At 40.3% G+C, this 23,024-nt stretch overlaps 1 protein-coding gene across 1 annotated transcript in view; it reads left to right on the top strand.

Annotated features, from left to right (window-relative positions):
- The window catches only part of PLCXD2 (phosphatidylinositol specific phospholipase C X domain containing 2), a 56,703-nt gene that overhangs the window by 6,553 nt on the left and 27,126 nt on the right, over positions 1 to 23,024 (top strand). The gene's annotated exons all lie outside the window — the stretch shown is intronic.

Raw genomic sequence — 23,024 nt, 5'->3', positions numbered from 1 at the left:
GATCGGGATAACTTGTATGGCCATCCCTTTGGGGGGCTGTAGCATTAAGGGAAGGACCCCTGGAGGTTGCCCAGGCTGGAGTACTAAGGGAATGCTAAGTGCAATATAGTGCTGTAGCACTGTCTTCCCGTTGTTCATCAATTTGCTCGAGCAGGCACCAGTAACATCTCCATCGTAAGACTCGTGGTTACTGTTTTTGGCATATTGAATACACCACAGGGAGCTTGCCAGGCTCTGCTGTGTGGGAGGGATACTCGGTAGCTTGCTGGGCTCTCAGAGAGGGGTGGAAGACTTGAACCCAGATCGGCCACGTGCAAGGCAAACACCCTACCCATTGTGCTATCGCTCCAGCCCCCTCTCTAAATAAGGTTCAATAAAAATCATCTTGCTTCAAATAAAAAAAAGAAAGAAACGTTGGAAGTAGGCACTTCCTCATGGCCACTAACCCCCAGTGCTGGCTCGGTCCACTGAGCACCCACACCGCAAGGGGCAGAATAAGAGGGTCAAAATATCCTCTTTGTCCACTTATTCCGCCTCCCACAACACCAGCTGTCAAGCTTTTTCATGTCCAGATATCCACAGCCTTTTTGGAAAATTCATCACTGTGTAATGCAACTATATTGTTGACTTTGCTTCTACTCTCCTTTCTTCTCATCTCTTGCTCTCCTTCATTTTCATTTTATCATCCTGTTATTCGTCGATTGCCTCGAGCAGGCCCCAGTAACGTCTCTTTCATCCTAGCCCTGAGATTATATTCAAGGCTCTTTAGGAGAATGAGACCCATCATTGTTACTGGTATTTGGCATATTTGGTACGCCATGGGGAGTTTGCCAGACTCTGCCCTGTGGGCAGGCTACATTCGATAGCCTGCAAGTTTGTCCAAAGTAGGAATGAGATAATAAGATGTCATAAAAAGATGTCCTGATAAGATGTTGCGCGGCCTAACCCTTGCTCTCCTAACCCAGTCATTTTGTTTCATTTTGTTTCTAGCTAAGTAGAAATATTATTAGATGCTTTCCTTTGAACAAATGCCTAGACATATGTAATCCCTCCCCAGCCATAGCAGTAGCTTCATAATCCCCGTCAAGTTATGTATCAACTCCCCCACCGCAGACATACACATCTCACCCATCACCCACTATACATAGACATACTAAGTCTTACCCTCGAGAGAGTCCTAATTCTAATGGCTTTTGTTGTGCTCTTTATAGTGATCCTGCAAAACATGCCCACTGACATTTCAGATCTTAGGAACCCTCTGCTTTTTCCTGCATGCTGATAGGTTGGATATGCACCAGAGGCTGAGGACTTGGTTTCTAACCTAGTCTTAACTGACCTCTACTCCACGTGTCAGTTGGCTCCTTGTCTTGGCCCAGGGCTAAAAGGACTAGACCACATGACTTACATCTAAAACTCCGGGTTTGATCTCTAAGAACCTCATGGTTCCCCAAGCACTACTGGGAACAACCCCCCCCCCCCCCCCCCGCACCAAGCCCATAGCCCCGCAACACCACAGGGTATGTCCAAATTCAAAACCAAAACCAAACAAGGAGTAAACACATCTCCCCGCACACTAGAGATGGTATTGGACAGCTGCTTGTGAGACCTGTATCTTTGCCTTTGGGAAAAGCACAAAGTGCTATGCAAATACTGCCTAACTCTAATTAGATTTTCAAATCAGAGGCGAGTTTATTCATAGACTTTGTAAAAGGTGGGAGTATTTGTGTGTGTGAAAAGAATTGGAACCTGCATCAAGAACCCAATTTAGGTGAAGGAGAGCTGTGACCAAACCTATTTGTGTACTTGCATCCATGGTTGAGCAGGAGTCTTTCCACTTTCTCGCAACTACAGGAATGCATTTATTTATTTAAGGTCACACCTAGTGTTACTCAAGCATTACTCCTGGCTCTGTGCTCAGGGGTCACTTCTGGAGAGTCTCAGGGGACTACATGGGGTATAAGGGATCAAACCCTGGTCAGATGTGTGCAAAGAAAGCTCCCCGCCATTCTTCAGATACCAGGAAGAATATATGAGGAATGATAATGCTGTGGGTAGGTGGAGAAAAGCCCAGTACATTCAGCTTTCAAGAGGAGCTCACCTCTGGGTTGTATCAGATTAGATGTTAAATATCCAGGTGATACAGATTGAGGAACATCTGTCACCAGGTAGTGGTACCAAGCAGCCAGATTAGATTAAGCCTGAGCAAACTTATTCTGGTGGGATCAGAGTATAGATTTAAAAAAAGGAATGGAAATGGAGTATTTTTTATTTTTATTTATTTATTTATTTTTGCCTTTTGGGTCACACCTGGCAACGCACAGGGGTTACTCCTGGTTCTGCACTCAGGAATTACTCCTGGTGGGTGCTCAAGAGACTATATGGGATACTGGGAATCGAACCTGGGTCTGCTGTGTGCAAGGCAAACTCCCTACCCACTGTGCTATCGCTCCAGCCCCAGGCTAAGGAGTCTTGTGTTTTATGTCACAATTAAAATTTAAACCTAATGCTAAGGACAAAAAGTCATTGGAAGAGTTGGTTAGGAATGGGTTCATAGAACTGGAGAGAAATACCCATTTCAGGAATATGACATTTCTATTATCAGGGGATGCTGAAGGGTAAGTAAGAAAAAGTCATTTCTCTCAGGTAACATGTTTGTTAATTACCATACTTTGTCCATCTCTAAACACTTGTGATTCGTTGACAAGCAATACAGTTATGCCCCCTCCCTTCAAAGAGTTTACAGCCTTCTTTGGAGAAATGGGCATTTAATCTAGCAGTTTTAGCAATACACTCTGCAGAATGGTTAAGAAAGTAGAAGTTACTACCAGAAGCAGCATATGACAAGGACATTTTAGTAGGACTTTGGAATCCAGGAAGGCAAACTGGAAGAGGTGGCACATAACCTCAATCTGAAGGAGACATAGGAATTTGTCCCCGGGACAAGAAGAACTAGCCGAAGACTATTCGAGGAGAGGAAACAAATTCTTGGGTTAGAATTTAAAGTGGGAGGTAGGAAAACGGTTCATTTAGCCACATTTAAAAAATTAAGTGCATTGTAGTTCCGCTACATACTGAAAAGAGGAGTTAAGATTCTGAGGGGGCTTAATAAGCCACATCACAGTGATTTAGCTTGAAGAGGATCAGGGAAGCGATGTAAGATGTGAATGCCAAGGTCCATTCCTCTGTGAAAAGTTTGCTCTAGTACTGTCCACAAAATGCATCGAAAACGAAACTAACTGAGGAGACCACTTTGTTGTTGATTTGGTTTTTCAAGTGAGAGACTTGACTGAGCTGAGGAGGGAAGCCACCGGATGGTTGAAAGGTGCCCCAGACAGAACATATATTGAAGGAAGTATCAACAATTTCAACGTGCAAAAGAAGACACAACTGGTTTGTGTAACTGGGAGGAGGGTGATGGATGGCATTTCCAGAAATGTGGTATGACTCGCAACCAGGTTGATGGAGGGTGGCAGAGAGAAACAGGATGCCTCGCCAGGGGCGTTCTGAGTTGGAGGTACCCACGGGTTAAAATCAGCAGATGGTGCCATAGATGACACGAGTAGAAACGAGTAGAAATTATTTCTGAGCCAAATCTTATATTTAACAATCTAGTCAACCCCTTACCTGATCCATAACTACTATTGTGTCCAGTGTGATTTTACAAACTGAAAGTTTGTCCAGGAAAATATGATTGTCTCAGAACCAAGAGGACTCAATGAGTGGGTGAACAAGTATCCCTCGTGGGTGTCACTTTACCAAAGACAGTGCCATCTGTTCAGAGACAATGGTGATTAGTAAGAAGAGGACGAGCAAATTAACTATGCAACACCTCATTTGGATGTGGATATTGGGGCTTTTTGGACATTTGAGGGACAAGAGACTTAAAAAAAAGATAATAGATATTGTTTGTATATATAGAGGGCTCTAAACTGCCTCTTAATTATGGAATCTGAAATTCTTTGACCCACATAAATCAACGGAAGTTGATGTGAAGATTATCTAGGACAGTAGAATTGCCCTGATCTCCTGTAAGTCCCTGAGAGGCATGCCATTCCACTGTTCCCTAGTGTTCCCTGGGGATACTTCAAGACTTTTAATGGGACTGTCAGAATAGGCCATTAAGCAGGGAAGCTCCTTTTATTTGTTTTTACATATAAATGTTTCATTTGACAACATTTTAGAACCGTAAAACTCCCTGAAAATTCACTCCAAGTCTCTCTGCCTCATCCAGCCTGGGGTGTCAAGACAATGAAAAAGCTCCCCTTTTTTGGCAGGGGAGGGGTTGAGTCATATCCAAACTCTTAGGACTTAGGGCTTAGGGCTTATTCCTGGCTCTGTGCTCAGAGATCCCTCCTTGTGGTGGTCTACAAACTAGATGCAGTTTCAGGTATGGAACCAGGGTCTGCCATGTGCAAGAAAATGCCTTGAGCCCTGTACTGTCCCTCCAGCCCCCAAGAGAACTCTCTTGATCTCCTGATTCCCGACATTATCTGTCCTCAGATAATAGATAATAGGATGCCCTTTGGTTTCTGAACACAGAAGAAATAAGTTGCCCAACACTCCTCAGCTTGCCAAGGTTCTGCCTCATATAGCTGCTTTATTGCCTTGTGAGTAACTAGGAATTCAATAGGCACCTGATTAAAAATTAAATTGGCCACATGGCCCTTTCAGATTTTGCTGGCACCTTGATGCTTATTATTAATACTCTCATATACTCCCTGGAAAGTAATCAAGTCTGATAAGTGAAGTTTATTCCTTTAGGTCAGCAAGATTTAAGGATGTTATTCTTTGGTTTGGAAAACTGCTAAAAGGTCCCCTGATAGTAAACCCTGAATTTATGCTTGCTGTATTTTGTTTATCCTTAAGATACTTTAGCCTTTCTGCATTTGTCAGAATGGAGTCAAATTCTCAACAAATGCTGCATTTTCCTCAAGGTTCTGATTTTACTGTGTGAGGTAGTACACCCCACTGAGATGTTATTAGAAGATATTTTACGCAGGCAGAATGGCATGATATCTACTCTCTTGAGCTTTTTCCTTTGGAATTATGATGCTCCTTTAATCAGAATTTCTGGTTTATTATTATTCTGTTTTCCAGCATGTTCTTCTTCACTGACCCAGATAACTCAAGCTAGAAGCATGTGTGGAGATCCATGGGGTTGGGGCTATGCATGTGATCAGGGTGGAAGGGGACAGAGAAAGATGCTAGATGAACCAGGGAGAAGTTCGAGAGAGATCAGGAGACTGACGCTTGCCCCTCCTGGTTACTCTTTAAACAGCTGTTCCTTCAAGTCACCATGCTTGCTGTATTCTCGGTCCATGTATTCAGTAGACTGGATCCACCTCAAAAACTCACAGTCAGTCAGCTATCAGTGACAGACAGATAGTTCTGGAGTCTTTCTAATACAGTTTCATCCCTTGTGTACAAAATGCGATGGATGCACAGGACAGAATGTAATTATATTTTCTATGTAGAGTCAGGTTATCTCATAATGACTATGGGCTGAATCACTTCTGTGCATTTCAGCTGGAAAGGTAAGGCACAATGAGGTTGTTCCCAAGGACTGCTAATTTGGTTTTTAAAGAAGCCTTTTGCTATATTCACTAATCTCCACATATGTCACATACGCTGTAGCACTATCCTCCTGTTGTTCATTGATTTGCTTGAGTGGGTGCCAGTAACATCTCCATTGTGAAACTCATTGTTATGTTTTTGGCATATCTAATATGCCACGGGGAGCTTGCCAGGCTCTACCATGTGGGTGGAATACTCTCGGTAGCTTGCAGTGCTCTCCAACAGGGATGAAGGAATTGAACCGGGTCGGCTGCATGCAAGGCAAATACCCTACCCGCTGTGCTATTGCTCAAGCCCATACAAAGCTTTATAAATGAGTGTGTTCCAATAGCAAAAACCTGGAAACAACCCAAATGCCCTAGAACAGATGACTGGTTAAAGAAACTTTGGTACATATACACAATGGAATACTATGCAGCTGTCAGGAGAGATGAGGTCATGAACTTTGCTTAGAAATGGATAGACATGGAGAGTATCATGCTAAGTGAAATGAGTCAGAAAGAGAAGGACAGACACAGAAGGACTCCACTCATTTGTGGAGTATAAAACAACATAACATGAGGCTGACACCTAAGGACAGTGGATACATGGGACAGATAGATTGCTCCATAGCTGGAAGCCTGCCTCATGAACAAAGGGGAGAAGGCAGCTGGAATAGAGAAGGCAACACTAAGAAAAAGATGGCTGGAGGAATCGGTCAGGATGGAAGATGTGTGCAGAAAGTAGATAAAGGACCAAACATGATAACCTCTCAGGGTCTGTATTGCAAACCATAATGTCCAAAAGTAGAGAGAGATTCTGGGGAATTATGTCTGCCATGGAGGCAGAGGGAGGGTGGGAAAGAGAGGGTATACTGGGGATATTGGTGGTGGGGAATGTGCACTGGTGGAGGGATGGGTGTTTGATCATTGTGTGATTGTAACCCAAACATGAAAGCTTATAACTATCTTACAGTGATTCAGTAAAATTAAAAAATAATAAATAAAAATAAATGAGTGTGTTCTTAGCAAAGCCCAGAAGTATTTTAATTTCAAAATTAGTCTGTTCATATGAAAATTATTGCAATATTTATAATTATGATGTTTGTACAAACATCTGTAAATAGCTTCAGTACCTAGGACAATTCTTATGCATTACCGGTTTGTTTGTTTGTTTTTGTCTTATCATTCCTTTAATAAACATGTGAAGCAACATATACTAAAACAGTACCCAGAATGTAGATTTTATTTTTTAGCAAATCTGAAATCAAATCTTAATTATAAGTTTCCTGACTTATAATAAAATGTTCAACCTCTCTGTCCTTCATTTTGTCATATATAAAATGGTGATAATTATGGTATCTACATTGTCAGAGCAGTGTTAGAGGAGGCCCAGTCGATACGACTGACCTCACTTTGATACCAGTGGTAAGTTCTGGGGTGCCTCAAGATCATCTTCATTTGTTTTTTGTAACCTTTTTGGCTTGGTTTTTGGGCCATGGCCATCTGTGCTCTGGCATACTCCTGGGTGCCGGGGATCGAACCTGGGATGGTCTTGTGTGAGGCAAGTACCCCACTCTCCATGTTCTTTCTGGCCCCTCAAATCATTTAAATCCAACCATTTCTAAGTCTCCGCAGGACTCGCGAATGCTCTTATCCTCGGTAACTCGATTGCAGCTCCGAGTTATAGGTTGTAATCTGCCAAGTGAAGCTGTGTGTCGAATGGCCTCCAGGGATACCCCACACATGAAGCTTCAAGCACTTGGCTCCTCCTGGAGTCACGGTGCTCCTTGACTGCTTTTGATGTGTGGCATTCAGCACCACGTGCCTCGAACCAGGGACACACCCCCAAGCCTTGGTGTCCAAAGTCTTTATAGAGTCCCATATGACTGACCTTTGTATCTAGTTCTTCCAGGGCTCAATCCTGTACCCACCATAATTTCCTACTTAGACATATGGACCCAAAGCTCCCAGGTAAACAAAAATACTTTTATCTGGCAGGGTATTCCAAGCAATTGAAAGATCATCTCCCAAGGACCAAGGACAAAATCCAGAACTTTCCTAGGGGCAGGTGAAATTCTTTACTACATTTGGGGTCAGAGCAATAACATAATGGGTAGGGTCTTGCCTTGCATCCTGCTGACCCAGGTTTAGTCCCCAGCATCCCATGTGGTCCCCTGAGCCTGCCATAAGTGATCCCTGAGCACAGAGCCAGGAGTAAGCCCTGAACACTACTGGTGTGCCCCTGCTCCCCCCCCAATTCTTTACTACAAAGCAAAGTTGGTTAAGAATTAAATAAGATAATACATACAATGTAAATACAACATTGGGTAGCACCAAATAGGTATATATTTTGATTGATAGCTATTGTTATTGACATGCCTTTTTGACTACTATATACCTTAGTTCCATTCTAGATAGCACAGAAAATCTTTTAAAAATTAACAAGGTGCAGTTCTTTGTTGGAGAGATATTAAGGTTCAGATAAGCCAATAAGAGCAAATGAGGTGAGTGCCACAGGAAAAGAGCAGGATGATAGGATGATATTGAAGAGGGAGAATTACCTAGGTCTCCTGGGATTGCAATAAGGAAGGGACTGGCAGGATTTTTGTATGGGGAGGATGGGCATCCAGGGCATAGGAAACCAAATGAATAAAAATAAGAGACAGAGAGCTAGGGTCCCTTCAGGGGACAGAGAAGGACTGATGTGAACCTCTGTATAAGTGACAGGAGAAAGAGTGGGAGGGAGGGAGGAAGGGAGGGAGGGAAGGAGGGAGGGAGAGGTTTTCAGCAGTTAAACTGATTACAACAAAATAATTGATAATATAATAATTGATAATAATATGATAGTTGTAAAATAGTTCTTAACATTTGTCAAATCATGGCATGTGAATAAAAGACAGCTGCATCGGACACTGACCTAGCCAGTGTCGGGCTGTAAGGTCAGTGCCTTTTGCTGGCGGGGTTAGGAGCAGCTTCTCCTGGGAGGTATGTGTTTCCATGGCTGGCCGCCAGTGTCTGAAGGATTGCCTCCCTGCCAACCTGTTCCGCTGAAAAAATCACATTCCTCTTCTTCAAGACCAGTCATCTCGAGGGCTTTTTACTGATGCGGAACAGTAAAGCAGCTCTGTGGTTTAAGTGGTAATCACCCCGAAAGCTTCCCACAGAGGTAGAAATCTTTGCCTCTACTTAAAGAGAACAAGTAAAGACTTTTTGCAATGTGGAAGTGCCTCATCTTCAAGGGTGGGGGATGTCCCTTCACCTTCCTTGCGGTGTGCAGTGTACAGCTCTCCCTTAAACCCACTTGCTGTCATTTAGATGGCTGCTTGTTGGATTTTTCCCGTTTCTGTCAGAGTAACTGACGTAGTCCTTCATTTGTAGGACAAGGGGTGGGGGGGGAAGGGGAGCAGGAAGGGAACTTTTGTTTTTGTTATTGTTTCTATTGGAATTTAATTGATAAACTTCCCTGGATCTCAGTTCTTTTTCAGTTTATCAGATACATTTAAAATAACCCTCCTGGGCTGGAGCAATAGAACAGCGGGTAGGGCGTTTGCCTTGCACGCGGCCGACCCGAGTTCGATTCCCAGCATCCCATATGGTCCCCCTGAGTGCCACTAGGAGTAATTCCTGAGTGCAGAGCCAGGAGTAACCCCTGAGCATCGCCGGGTGTGACCCAAAAAAAAAGCAAAAAAAACCCTCCTGAAAATTTTCAGCTAAGGTAAATGGCTATAAAGGTGTTTTTTCAAAGTCCCTGTAATTTCATTAAAATGTCCCGCAGAGCAATGAGAGGCTTGGCTTGCCTTTGGAGGGAAGAGAACTGACAAATGCCAACCAAGAAGTGAGCCACTGGTCAACGCCTTGAGTCATTGTACGAACCCAGTGCAAGGTTGGCCTTGTGAACATAAAGAATGGCTCCTGTAATTTGATGAATTACTCACATGAGGCAAAAAGGTGTCCAACTCCCAGGCTTGAAAATGATTTCTGTATCAATGTCATCCCATTGTTCATCCATTTGCTCAAGCAGCCGCCAGTAACATCTCCATTCGTCCCAACCCTGAGATTTTAGCAGCTTCTCCTTACTCATTTGCAAATATGATGTATTAAACCTGTAGCTTTTTCTGCGTACCTATAGTAAGTGCAAAAGAAAGACAAGCTTATTTCTTGGCAGTGATTAGTCATTTTTATTAAAATAGGGTTATTAAATCCTAAAAGAAGCTTGTGAACTCTTTAATAAGCTGGAATCATCTAGTTCTTAGGGTAGAAAAGATCGTTAGGCTGATTCTACCCGTCTGAGCTCTGGGACTGTAAAGAAAATATTTCAGCTCAAAGAAGGTTAGAGTGCCCTCATGTGTCGCGAAGAGAAATTTATGTTTTTACAAAATTTAACCTGTCCCAGCTATTTTTTCACCCCTGCGTTGAAGAAACAAACCTAATTCTAAAAGCAGACCCTGTAATACTGATACTATCAGGAATAAGTCACGATGCATTTGACCTGCCTATCAGGATTTGGAAGCAGTGATAGCCCCAGAGTGATTTTGTATGGATTTCAGTCGACATATCTGCATTTCTGTTGCAGTCAGCCACTGACAATCTTTGTAACCCAGAACTAGCTGCAAAACCAATCTAGGGGTTGGAGTGATAGCACAGCAGGTAGGGTGTTCGTCTTGCATGCGACTGACCCGGGTTTGATTCCCAGCATCCCATATGGTCCCTCAAGCACCGCCAGGAGTAATTCCTGAGTGCAGAGCCAGAAGCATCCCCTGCGCATCGCTGGGTGTGACCCAAAAAGAAAGGGAAAAAAATCTAAACCTCAGTTTCTTCATCTTCAAAAGTGCAGGTAATCACAGACCTGCACAGCTGTGGCACAGATCAAGTGAGAACATGTAGGTAAAGTGCTTATCCTGGCACCGGATACATCATAAACACTTCATCAGCTGAAGTTGATATTAGTTATTTTCAGACCTGAGCTCTGGCCAAGGATCACCAGCAAGTTCACGAGGGAGACACTGAGATACAAAGGCAACGGAGGGAAACAGAATGTCTTCTGGCTTGCTTTTAGCTATTGGATGAGGTTTTCTTGAGTACCAGAGAACAAGGGAAAGGAAGATAAATTTGGAGAGCAATGCACCCAGTGGTGCTTGGGGGACCCAGGAGATTGAATTTGAACCTGGAGCTTCCACATTAACTATTTCTCTGGCCCAAGAAGGTAAATGTTAAAGGAATATGTGCTAAATATGTGGTTGCTTAAAAAAAAAATTCTTCCTTAGTAGAAATGGTAGAGTGATTTCAACAGTACCATAGGCAAACAGCATTCTCATAAATGAAAACTCAAAAGAAACAACTGGGTTCTGATACTCGGTCCAATGGTTAGGGGGAAGTCTCTGCTATTGAAATAAAGTGCTTGAAAACCAATTATATACGTGGAATTAATCCAGTTATTTTCGAGGTCTTTGTTTACAAAGAGGATAGCCATATTAAAATCAACAAAGCTTGAAGTTAAAAAAAATGGATGTATGCATCCTTTGACTTACCTTTAACTTTATGAAACAAGTTCTCAGTTTCCGTGTACAGAAGAACTGGAGGAAATCAAATTCTTTTGCCCCCAAGAACTTTCAAAAACTCCCCACTCCCTCATTATTCTTGAAACCGTCCTTTTCATATGTGTAGGCGGGAGATATCATTATGTACAATACAAGAAGCCTTGACCTTTAAATGTCAGTGGAAATGTAGAGTCTGGTGATTCTGTCTGTGTCTTCCCCTAGCTGATTTGGAGTATTGACAGAAATAGTCCAGCAGAGTAAACTTAAGGAAAGGGAAGAGGTTACAGGAGCATGCCAACTGTGCCTCTTTTTATTTTTACCCAGCCTGGAAAATGATGAGGAACAACTGGGCTGGAGTCTATTATCGAAATAATTGCATTCAGAACCTCAGTTTGTGGCAACTGTCCTTCTCTTGGAGCCGATTAAAGGCTGCTCGCAATTTGCAAGCTTCACCCTTGATTTTAGGGTCCCACTTATCCTTTCTGGGAATCTTTTACCTTTAAACAAGAAAAAGGCAGCCTGTGGGCACAAGGCGTTTATTTACTAAAAGTTCATCAGCAGGCTTGTCAGTGATTCTGGAGGGACAGAATTGAACCTCCGAACCCCAGCAGCGAGGTATACCCCGCTCAGCAGAGAGAGACTTAGTTCTGATGCGTTGCAGTCAGACACATCTCGGCTGTGATGGCAGTACAGAAAGCCTTTCCATGTAGTGTTTTGTTTTTAGATATATTCTTCAAGGTAAAATTACTGGAACATAAAGGCAGTTCTTTTAATCTTTTGAGGGACTTCAGTATTATTTTTCAAAGTGACTGAGCCAATTTATATTCCCACCAAAAATATATTAATTACTGTTTTTGTTTCACTAATAATTTAATTTAATTAATTAAATAAAAATTCATATTTTTAAATTTTTATATACCATGCTTTTTAACATTTTTTTTAAATTTAATCACTGAGATACACAGTTACAAAGTTGTTCATTATTGAGTTTCAGTCATACAATGTTATAATACTGTCCAGTCCCTTCACCAGTGTACATTTCCCACCACCAGTGGCCCGGGTTTCACTCCTCCCCCTCTTCATTTGGCCATTATAGGTTGCAGTACAGATACTGAAAGTCTGAAAGGTTATCATTATATCCCTATAACATATTAGTGTTCCTCACCAACATTGCTTTCTTGCTTTTTTCCCCACAATATTCATCCAAACCGGTCTGAAGTTATATCTCATTGTGATTTTGATTTGCATTTTCCTGATGACATGTGATATCAAACACAATCTCATATACCTGTGTGATCCAGTGGTAGGTCTGAGAAAAATATCTCTTCAGATCTTCTGCCCATTTTAAATCAGATTGCTTTGTTTTTCTTTCTTATTTTTTTTTGCTATTGAGTTATATGAACTTCTTACATATTTTAAATATTGATTATATTTTTTACATTAAATTACATAATTTACAAATATTTATCTCATTTAGTTGGTTGCCTTTTCATTGTGGTAAAGATCTCCTTTTCACTACTGAAGCTAGTAGTTTTAGTTTTAGTTTTGTGCAGTCCTACTTGTTTATGTTTGCTTTTGTAACCTGTGTTTTTGGTGTTGATCGAAAAATTTCATTGTCAAGACCAATATCAGGGAGTTTACTGCCTATGATTTCTTTTAGAAATTTTGTGGCTTAAAGTCTATGTTTGGCACATCAGTCTTGAATTTATGCTTGTGAGTAGTGTAAGGTAGTAATCCACTTTCAGTCTTTGGCATTTTGCTGTACAATTTTCCCAGCACAGAGTATCCAGGAGATGACTCTTTCCCATTGAATAATCTTGGTTACTTTTTCCAGGATTAATTGACTTTGTACAAATATATCATCGATTCTGTTTCAGTGATCTATGTGTTTGATTTTAGAGCCACACTGTAAATTATTATGGCTTTGTAATATAGTTGGAAGTGAAAGCAATGTCCTCAACTTTGTTCTTTTCAAGATTGTTTTGGCATTTTGTGGTTTCATGCAGATTTTGTGATTTTTTCCCCCTGTAACTGAAAAAACATCACTGGGATTTTGATAGGAACTTCATTGAATCTGCAGATTGCTTTGAGTAATATAGGCATGTTAACTAATATAGGCTTGAAATTGATGAGCATAGAATTTGTTCCTTTAATTTTTAAAAATTTTATATTTTGTAGTATATATGTTGGCACACTGCTTGATTATTCATTTCCTTGGTTAAATTCATTCTTATGTATTGAGCCCCAGAGAGATAGTACAGTGGGAGGGCGTTTGCCTTGCACATGGCCGACCTGGGCGACCCGGATTCGATTCTTTCGCCCTTCTTGGAGAGCCCAGCAAGCTACCAAGAGTATCTTGCCTGCACAGCAAAGCCTGGCAAACTACCCATGATGTATTCAATATGCCAAACACAGTAACAAGTCTCACAATGGAGACGTTACTGGGCCCGCTCGAGCAAATTGATGAATATCGGGAGGGCCACAACTGTGAATATGATTTTACCCTTTATTTGGATAATGTTATGTATGAGATTGGTTTATATGTGATGAGCCATCTTTACATCCCTAGAATTAAACGTACTTAATCATGATATATGATCCTTTTAATGTACTGTTGAATTCAATCTAATATTTATTTCTCGTTGAGAATGTTTGCTTTTATATTCATTGAGAATATTGTTCTAATTTTCTTTACTTTTGCATGTTCTTGTGAAGTTTTGGTATCTGGATATTACTGGTCTCATAAAATTAGTTTGGAAAAGTTTGGTGTTTGTTCTTCTATTCTTGGAAGGGTTTTAGAAGGATTGGTACGATGTAATTTTTGAGTGCTTCAGAGAATTCGCCAGTAAAATCATATGGTCCTATACTTATGTTTATTAGGATGTTTTTATTACAATTTAAAATCCTTACTACTAATTATTCTTGCAGGTATGTATATATATATATATATATATTGATCTTTCAAGTCTATATGGTCTCATATGTTTAAGTCCAGAATTTATATATGGATTTTCTATCTGTGTAATTATCTCATCACTCTAAATTAAAGGCCCCTGGTATTACTGTACTTTTTGCATTTCTACATAGGAACTGCTAATATTTATTTTATGAATCTATTTATTTTATGAATCCAAGTGTTCCTACTTAGGTATATAAATGCTGACCGATGTTATATTATCTAGGAACCTTTCCTAAGCAATACTCTTCTTTGCCCCTTATAGCTGCCCCTGTTTTAAAGTCTGTTTTGTCTTGATAAGTTTAGGTATTCCAACTTTATTTTGGGAGAAGAAGTATCCCCAAGCAGGGGCCAGAGCGATAATAAAGCAGGTAGGGCATATCCCTTGCACGTGACTGACCCGGATTCAATCCCTGGCATCCCATATGGTTCCCCCAAGCACCCTGAGTGCAGAGCCAGGAGTAACCCCTGACCATCACTGGGTGTGACCCAAAAAAGAAGAAAAAAAAAGTATCTCCCAAGCAGTTCTCAGGAGGCTGGGGACCCCTCATGACAACTCTAAACAACTAGAAAAGGGTCTAAAGAGGATTCAGAACTATCCAGTCCCTGAGAGTCTCAGAGTACCCAGTCCGACCCATGCTCAGGGCACCTAGGACCACAGGTGCTTGGGGGATCCTTAGGGGTGGGCAAGCACATTCAGCTCTGTATTTTCTCCAGTCCTCCCAGCAGCTTTCTTTTTCTTTTTTAGCATTTAAATATGTACACAAAAGTTTATAAAGTAAAAACATGTTTAGATATTCTATTTTATTTATTTTTTAATTTTTTTAAATTGAATCATTGTGAGATAGACCCTGAAAAGATGTTATGTTCATGTTTAGGTTTCAGTCATACAATGTTCCAGCACCCATCGCTCTACCAGTGTTAGAAGTAGGTAAAGGGATGTACATGACAACCTTTCAGTATCCGTATTGCAAACTACAATGCGCAAAGGCTTTCTTCTGCTTTCCATTGTGTGCAATAGCTTTTCCCGTCCCTTCACTTTCAGTTTTCCTACATTTGAAGTACATACTCATAAGTAGCATATGAACAAGTCTTTTCTTTCATCCATTCAACTACCTTATGCCTCTAGTTACGTTTAAAATTATTATTAATAGGTCTTTGCTTATGCCATCTTAGCCATTGTTTTTCATGTTATACTTTTTCTCAGTCTTTTTTTTCTGTTCTTTTTTGTGATTTGGTGACTTATTAGTATGTCTGTATTCCTTTTTTAAAAAAAAATCCTTTTTGGTAACAAATCCATAGTCAACAATAAAAATAAATTTATCACATCATAATTGAAAATCTTCTATTTGTGCAACTTAACTAAAGAATATGTTTCTTGGCTCCTATAGTTAATAATATTCAGTAGTATGTGTGAAACACTTCTCATGCTTGTCTCATTTTCTAGGTTGTTTCTTGTCCCTTAATATGTCACTTTTCTCCTCAGAAGTCCTATAATTTATGTATCTCTCAGAGAGAAAGTGCAGGAGGTGAGGCACTTGCCTTGCATGTGACCAACCCCTCTTCAATCCCCAGCACCATACATGGTCTCCTAAGCATTGCCAGGGGTCACTCTTGAGCACAAAGCCAAGAGCAGCCTCTAAACACCTCTGGATGTGTTCCCCTCAATTTATACAAGTATTACTTATTGTGGTATATTCTGCTAACCTTTGTGGGAGTTTTAATTTCAATATACCAAGATGATCTTTCATAAATAGATCTCTTTAATGGTCATCAGTCAGAGTGAACTTCTCCTTTTACTTTCCTCACTCCCGAGCCAGGTCTGCCTGTCCTTCAAAACTCTCTGGTAAGAAGAAGAAGAAAACCCTTATTGTGATGGGACCTAAATTCAGAGTTGGGCACATGTCTGCTTCAATCAGGTTAATACAACAGCCCTTCAAGTGGTTATTTTCATTATAATTTCAAAATATTTAATCATCATCAAGAAGAAGATAGAAGGGATGGCGTGATAGTACAGCAGGTACGGCATTTGCCTTGCATGTGGCTGACCCGGGTTCAATCCCCAGCATCCCATATGGTCCCTCCCCAGAGCACCGCTAGGAGTCATTCCTGAGTTCAGAGCCAGGAAACCCCTGTGCATTGCCGGGTGTGACCCAAAAAGAAAAAAAGGGGGGGAAAGATAGAAGAGAAATTGTACATTTTGAAAAATGTGCATTAGATTTGCCTGTGGTCCCAAGTCACCGTCTTCCTCTCCCCATACCCCTTCTGATTCCTTTTTCCTGCTTCCAGTTCTTAGCTTTCCTAGCTTTCCCTTCTGACCTCTCAACCCCTCTACTTTGCGGAGCAAATTCGGTCATTTTTAAGATTCTGTCTCCAAACTTGCCTGGGCCCCTCTCTGCTGCTTATTCCTGATGCAGATATGTCCAAAGCCATCAGTGGCAAAGATGAATATTCCACTTGTGCTTGGTAAACAATAGCTGTTGCAGTTACCATGATTCACTCTTCTTAGAGGATAGTGTGGTTGAGAAATGACTTTTCCCCCCCCTTATCACATGTTTATATTCAAGATAAAGAGTTTACTATGTGTATTAAAGGGGCTTTTCTTTTTCCATCTTGCTCATTTTGTAAGAAGCCACTGGTGACAATCTGCAGCCACTGGCACTGAAGCAGTTTGTCCCAGCAGTGCCTATAGCTGCGGCTCTGCTGATTAACTTCTCAACAGGGCAATCCCTGGAAGCCAACTGTCCTGTCACCACTGGCTGTCATGAGTCACGACAGCACTGAAGAGGGTAAAGAGCTTTTGCAGAAGTCAGGGTCAAATAAGTAAGGGGCTGGGGTTCCAGCTGGGCCAGTGAGATGTCCCTGCATAGTCCCTGCCACCGAATCTGAGTGAGAGCTGCCACTCCCTTCTGAGGCAGTAAATTATTCCTTGTTCACTCTTCTTCCAGAAATTTGGCCTTCATGAGAAGCATCATGTGCACGTTAAGAAATTAGTACATATATTTTAGTCATCTCTAACATTAAGTGGTTTTTCCAAATCTTAAGAAATATCCAGGAGTTGGGGCTGGAGCAATAGTACAGTGGGTAGGGCATTTGCCTTGCACACGGCCGACCCGGGTTCGATTCCCAGCATCCCATATGGTTCTCTGAGCTCCACCAGGAGTAATTCCTGAGTGCAAAGCCAGGAGTAACCCCTGTGCATCGCCGGGTGTGACCCAAAAGGCAAAAGAGAGAGAGAGAGAAAGAGAGAGAGAGAGAGAGAGAGAGAGAGAGAAGAAAAAAGAAAAGAAATATCCAGAATATCCAGGAGTCAATCTCCTTTTGGCAGGCATATAAAAAAATTTGGTCTAAAAAAATTTAAAAGAAAGGCAAATAGACTTGTTAGAAAATAAATCAGTAAAAGTCAATTTGGGAGAATTAGTTTCTGTGTGTTTTTGGCCTCTCTTAATCTAGATGTACAACATGAGTGAATACCATCTCCAGTACCACATGGTGGGAAGTTTCTCCAGTCCTTTGAAGGTGCTCTTTTAATGCTTCTTGCGAAACTGATTTCAAGACTATTCCCTGAGCTATGCCTCCATAAAACTCTGTTTAGTTCCTTCAGATTTGAATGATAATCTAGCTGGATCGTGTATTCTTGGTGAGGTGTTCAGTCACTGAGTTTTTGTACAATATCTTTCCATATTCTTCTGGCTTGTAGAGTCTCACTTGATAGATCTGCTGTACATTGTATGGACTTCCCTTTGTTTATAAGTTCCTTTCTTTTGATATTGCTGTTTCCAATATTATGTCCCTATCTTTAGATACTGTCGTTTTGAGTATAGTTTTGCTTGCAGTTTTCCTGATTTGATCTACTTTCACTTGGATGCTTTGTGACTCTTGGTGTGGCCCCCCCCCCAAAAAAAATGGATGGGCAATATGAGAAGCAAAAGTGGATGGCTGAGCTGGAAATCTCAGTTCTTTATCCCAGTTCCACTGAGGTCCCATCTCATCCTCTTTTATTTTCCTCATCAGAAGACATAGAACATTATAATAGCGTGTTCTCTCTCTGTCTCTCTCTGTGTCTCTGTCTCTGTGTGTGTGTCTGTTTGTCTGTCTCTGTCTCTTTCTATCTGTCTGTCTCTCTCAGCTTACATGTATTTTTTAAAACAATTTAACTCATTTTTTTCCTTTACAAAGCATGATGGTCATGCTTTATATCACTATGAATCATCACATGGTCTTTCTCCTAGTGTTCTCACTAATCTTTTTTCCTGTAGCTAAGCCTTCATTCCTGCCCAGAACTTTATGATTGATCTCGCTTTTATTAAGACAGAAGTAAACAAGGCACATGATCTTTTATGCTTGGGCACTTTTACCATCCTTTCTTTGTTGTTTACCCATGGGGACATCTTTGAAAATGTTAATAATTAAGATCTTGGGGAAGGGAAGGGGTGTCAAAAATAATTAAGATCTTAATAATTTTCAGAGAAAAACTTTACTCCATGCATTTTGCACTGACTTAGAATAATTTGTCACCCAATGCCATTTCATGCAACATCAACTTCAGTGGGTAATTGACAAGATGTTTGTACTTTTTTTTTTTGTAAGTTCTGGTATAACTCTGGTCTCAGTTTACTAGGTATAAGCTAATAATTGTGAAAGACTTTTTAAAATACCAATCAAATGACCTACGCTCCAAATTTAGCTCTAACGAACATGCACCAATTGAACACCTTGACCCTTGCTAGTCAGACATACATGAACATTCAATGTATGTTTTAAGGTCAAGCAACCCTTGTTCCAGATATTCTTACTTGTAATGGAAGTGAACTTCTATCCTCAACTGGGAGGGGTGTTGCCATGATATGAAGGTGATCTTCCCAGGGTGAAGCTTGTATATTGCAATCCAGATGTGCTGGTCTCTGAGATTTCCCTAGTCATGGGAAATTCAACTTCATGATTTGTTCAAACTGCATCTATGCTTACCCCTGGTGGAAAAAAAAGAAAGAAAAAGAAAGGAAGTCCAGCTTGATAAAATTTTACTCTTCCATGAAATTTAGTACTCTCAAAATGAGCACAAAACAATATTGTCTTTGAAAGAATTTTGCACAATGACTATTATATATCTTAGCAGCTCTCTCTACTGGTATTAGTAAAAAAATACCTCCATGAAATATTGGTGTTTTACTTCAATTATTTTAACCTTGCATTTCCAAATAAATAAGGTTTTTACTTCCCAAATAAGAATTTTATCTATGTCTCATTTCAAATGAGCCAGTTTCAATGCAGCATATACCCAAAGGCATGCACACATATACTTTGGCTGTTGAGAGAACATTGTTTTCAAACATGTCTATGGATATTTTCACTCTGAAGTCTTACTATCTAAATATGTGCAGTAGGAACTTACAAACTGTGTTTCACCTAGAATTCACTAACTAGTGAATTTATCTTTATCTATCATAAAGTCTTTCTTTATGATAGATATATACTTCTGCCAGGTAAAACAAAATAAAACAAAATACACTTAAGTTGTAGGTACATCCAGGTGAGAAGATGTAGAATATATTATATCTTTATGTCAGCTTCTATCCCAGTAGGCTTAAGCAGTGTGTCTGTGCTCTGAACATAACATATTGTTTAGTAAAAATGTTGTAACAAGTGGAAAAACCTTTGCTTGAAATAAATGAAACCAAAAGGCATTAAAAAGAACTCACATGCAGGGGCAGGAGCAATAGTACAGTAAGTAGGGCACTTCCTTTGCACACAGCAGACCTGGTTTTGATCCCCAGTACCTCATGTAGTCCCCAACACCCACCACAAGTGATCCCCGGGTACAGAGTAAGCACTGAGAACCACTAGACTAGAGGCCCCCAAAACAAAAACAAACAGAACAATAACAACCTTCACATGCAAATAAAAATCGGAGGTGAACAGGTATGCTGAGACTGGCAGACAAATTTAGCCATGCTCATGTCTTACACACAATGAGTTAATATTTATAATCTGTAAGAAATTACATAAATACTTTTGAAAATATTGTAGATTATGGCATTTAGAGTTTAAAATGCTTTATATTGTAGTAATATTCAGTATGAATGGTTATATAATTGTCTAGCTGCTTTAGTGCTGCTTATGAAACTGACAAGGCTTTAATAAGAGGTAGGAAAACACTGCTGGTTTATGGGGCTGGAGAGATAGTACAGCACGTAAGGCACTTGCCTTGCATGAGGCTGACCCAGGTTTGGTCCCCAATGTTTCATGTGTACCTTGATTCCTGCCTGAAGTGATTCCTGAATGCAGGAATTATTTCTGAGTTATTCCTGAACATCTCTGGATGTGGCCCAAAGACAACAAAACAAGACAAACAACAACAACAACAAAAGAAAAAAACACCTTCTCTTTTCCATTTTAAAATTATGGTGGATAGGCTTTGACTTTCCAAGAATAAGCTATTTAACATGGTTTTGATATAAATTGAATTTGTTTTTTTGCCCTTATTTTTTTTTCTATAGAGATTGCTTAGGACTGTCTAATTCAATAATGTAAAGAGTAAAATGTTCAAGAACATCCTTGGAATTTCCTGTCTTGCACTTTCAAATTGTACAGGCATCATTATTCTTCCTTTATTTATATAGAGGCAGACTAGAGATCATTTGCAATTTTAGTTTAAATGTCAACTACCTCTAACTTGTATAATATTGTGATCCAAACCTACCCTTTTATGTCTCTTCTGTTATAGCCTAAAATAAAACACTTGAACTGCAAAATGCATTTTCGAAATGTTAACTTCCACAGAAGATCCTTGAATGTAAATTATTTTAAAAGGTTTTATGCATTATTTAAAAATAAGAATTAAAAGTTTCTCGGAAAGTATTATTGAAACAGACGTAACAGAAATACATTAATAATTAATAAATAACAGTGTATATAACTCAGTGTATTGACCAGTACTCTTCTAAATGAGTGTATGAATTATATAATTTAAACTTCATCACCAATTATTATTTTACAAATGAGGAAGCTGGGGCAGAGTATTTACTGCATATAACTAGTAAGCAGTAGAGGTAGGGTTATGAATTTAGGCAGACTCGCATCAAATCCCATGCTCTTAACCACTGTGGAAACTCACCATTTAGCTTATTCAGAGCTGTGGTAATTCACCAAGTTTAGGTCTCAGAATTCACTGTTTATAAATTTCTTCTTGGCAACTGACATCTTGTAAGTGAAAACTGTGGGTCCTTTGGGATTAAGTCGGCAAGGGAATCACCTGTTGCACCTGGCGATGCCCATGGAAATATGTACAGGAAGGATTTGCGTTGGCTCCCAATGCCTTGGTGTTCCAAGCTCAGGAGATGGAAGCAGAACCCTTCAGTCCTGGGTCACTTTCTGGATGGGTCTAGTGAAAAGCAGTGACTTGAGGCACTAAGAAGAATGCCTAATAAGGATCAAAAGAGGTGTGAGGTCAAAAGTCCAGCAGAAAAATCAGATGTCAGTTTGCTTAGTCTACACTCTAGAGCTCTGTTGTCAGTTTTTTGTTCTTTATTACTTCACAAATAAGTTATCTAAAGCCGTTCCTATTTACTTATGGCCATAATGAAGTTTCAGTACCACAGATGTACTATATGCATGTTTATGTATGTATATATATATTATACATATCCTTCATACTTGCTTTATTCATAAGAAGGTTAAACATGTTTTAACCCCCAAGAACCAGTTTGTCCCTTTGGCAAACCTACCAGCAGTTTTCAACAAGTATTAGAACCGTGTCCCTATCCGCAGATATAAAAAAGGTTGAAAACCACTGGTCTAGGCAGTGATTTCCAAAGTGTGTAACTTCCCTCCCCACCCCCGGGTATGGGGGCCGGGGGAGAGACACAACACTGGAATGACAGAATAACGGGGTGGGGGGGCAATAGTAGACTCAGTTGTAGTTATGTGGCGGGGTGAGGTTTATTGTTTGTTTGGTTGGGGTTTTTTTTGCTTGTTTGTTTTTAATAGAAGAGGAAAGGTATCAAGTTGCCAGATAAATTTGGGAACCTCTGGTTTAGAGGTACAAGTTCACTGGATAATGTGGAAACGCAGGGTGACAGGGAACACTTGTTAATGGTCTCACCAGAGAAAAGTTATAGCTAAGGAAGGAGTTTGGAGAGAGATTTCCTCAAATATGTGAGACCAGAGGAAACGCGTATTTCCTCAAATATCTTGGGCCTGTGATCATCATCTGCACTCCCTGATGGCCACCAACGAAAACTGTCTTTGTCATAGTTCTTGTTTCTCAACGCATCTCCTGTCTCGTTCTTCCCTCCGTGGCTCTAATCGTGGTCCTGATGTGCCATATAGCACATGCATTGTGTTGTCACCAAAGGTAGCATTTCAAGATGTGTGGTTTGATTTCCTTTTTGTTTTATTTAAAGAGCAAGTTCTAAGAAGCTTACTTTAAATCCTCTGTAATTGAGCTCACAAAAATGGCTGCTACTCTAATTTGCAAGAAATAATAAAAGTGCTTTAACTAAAAACTGCTGTGTGCTCACTTAAGATCCCCTAATCCCCCAAATAATAAACCTCAGAAAAAAATCAAGTAGCGATTGTTCTAGATAAAGAGCAAATTGGTTGTTCATGGTCTTCACAAGGCCAACTCATTTTTTTGCTCCTGGCCTCTTAGATTATCTTGTAGCCTACTGTTGTCCTGGGGATAATAACTATTAAGCTGATATAACACCTTGCTAACCTTTACTCATTCAAATCTCTTATAATTTTTGCTTCCATGGTGACATTATTTTGAACTCTATAACCCAGCTCACCCACCAGTCCCTGGTTAACCTTAAATAATCTCACCTAAGAACTTAATGGAGGGCATGATAAGGATAGTTAAGGCCGCCTGACAATTTTCAATTTAACAAGTAGGCTCTGATTATTCAGCTCTGATTACTCAGCTGCTCCAAGAAAAAAAAGGTGTTCCTGCAACCAAAGGAACAATAAAGAAAGTTC

This window comes from Sorex fumeus, unplaced genomic scaffold (assembly GCF_029834395.1).
Source record: "Sorex fumeus unplaced genomic scaffold, SorFum_2.1 ptg000265l, whole genome shotgun sequence".
Lineage (NCBI taxonomy): Eukaryota > Metazoa > Chordata > Mammalia > Eulipotyphla > Soricidae > Sorex > Sorex fumeus.
This window is presented reverse-complemented; position numbering and strand designations above follow the sequence as displayed.